At 43.6% G+C, this 1,774-nt stretch overlaps 1 non-coding gene across 1 annotated transcript; it reads right to left on the bottom strand.

Annotated features, from left to right (window-relative positions):
- Positions 1 to 311: 311 nt before the first annotated feature.
- Positions 312 to 415, bottom strand: LOC148548054 (small nucleolar RNA R71). The gene has a single exon (XR_015898034.1). It is a non-coding gene; the product is annotated as a small nucleolar RNA R71 (small nucleolar RNA).
- Between the last annotated feature and the right edge of the window lie 1,359 nt (positions 416 to 1,774).

Below are 1,774 nucleotides of genomic sequence, written 5' to 3'. Positions count from 1 at the left end.
AAAAGCCAACAATCCATGCCAACAACTTTGAACTTAAACCACAGCTCATCACCCTTGTTCAGAACAACTGTTCGTTTGGAGGAGGTGTTCAAGAAGACCCCAATCAACATTTGACCACCTTCCTGAGAATATGTGACACAGTAAAATCTAATGGTGTTCATCCTGATGCCTATAGACTGCTCTTATTTCCTTTCTCACTCAGGGACAAGGCAGCCAAGTGGCTGGAATCTTTCCCAAGGGAGAGCTTGACAACTTGGGAGGATGTGGTGAACAAATTCTTAGCAAGATTTTACCCTCCTCAACGAATCAATAGGCTGAGAGCTGAGGTTCAAACTTTCAGGCAACAAGATGGTGAGACTCTGTATGAAGCATGGGAGAGGTTCAAGGACTTAACAAGGAGGTGTCCACCTGACATGTTCAACAAATGGGTCCAACTGCACATTTTCTATGAAGGGCTCTCTTATGAGTCAAAGATGGCTGTGGACCATTCATCTGGAGGATCCTTGAACAAGAAGAAGACCATTGAGGAAGCCATAGATGTTATTGAAACAGTAGCAGAAAATGACTACTTCTATGCTTCCAAAAGAGGGAACACAAGAGGAGTGATGGAGCTAAACAATGTCGATGCTCTGTTGGCCCAAAACAAGCTCATTACCCAGCAGCTGGCTGACCTCACCAAGAAGATGGAGAGGAACCAAGTAGCAGCAATCTCATCTTCATCAACAATCCAAGAAGGAGTGAATGAAGAAGCAGAGGGGAGTCAGGAGCAAGCCAACTACATTGGGAATTCACCAAGGAAAAACTATGATCCATACTCCAAGACTTACAACCCTGGATGGAGAAACCACCCAAACTTTGGGTGGGGAAGTGAGCAAGATCAAAACCAAGACCAAAGATGTTACAACTCCAACAACAATGCAGCTCACCAGCAATTCACCCAGAGGACATCTCAACACCCCCACAACAACACTTCTTCACACACTTATCAAAACCAAAACTGCACATCTGCTCTGAATCACTCATCAATTGATGACAAGCTCTCTAAGATTGAAGCCTTACTTGAAGGAATATGCCAAGAGATTCAAGAAAATAAGGTGTTCAAAGAGGAGGTGCGAGCCAATATTAAGAACCAGGGAGAGACCATTAGGAAGATGGAATTCTAGGTGGGATATTTAGCTGAGAAGATTCCCAAAACTACTGATAGCTTCCCAAGTGACACGGAGAAGAACCCCAAAGGAAAAGCAAAGAAAGTAAGATGGGAAGATTGCAAAATGGTCACTACGAGTGATCAAGAGACTAAAGACAAGCAAGACAAACTTTGCAAACAACCTGAAGACAACTCAACAAAGGAGGAGGATAGAAATCACCAAGGACCAGAAATTTCACAACAAGAGTTGCTGAAGCTCTATGCTCCCTTCCCTCAACTACTCAATGGTGCTGTGGGAAAGAGAATATACTCAAGGTTCCTAGACTTGTTTGCATCTCTGCATGTAAACATACCATTCATCAAGGCAATTCAACAAATGTCTGCATTCATCAAGTATATGAAGGAACTTCTTTCCAGGAAAAGCTCACTCAAAGGAGGCCAGACTATAGTGATGAACAAGGAATGTAGTGCCCTTATTCAACCTGAGCTGCCTACGAAAAGAAGAGACCCAGGGAGTTTTCACATCCCTTGTGCCATAGGTGAAACTATGTTCGATAGAGCACTATGTGATTTGGGGGCCAGCATCAACTTACTGCCTTTATCCCTGGTGAAGAGGCCGCAGATTAA

Source organism: Arachis ipaensis, chromosome B8, assembly GCF_059453495.1.
Source record: "Arachis ipaensis isolate K30076 ecotype BB chromosome B8, ASM5945349v1, whole genome shotgun sequence".
Lineage (NCBI taxonomy): Eukaryota > Viridiplantae > Streptophyta > Magnoliopsida > Fabales > Fabaceae > Arachis > Arachis ipaensis.
This window is presented reverse-complemented; position numbering and strand designations above follow the sequence as displayed.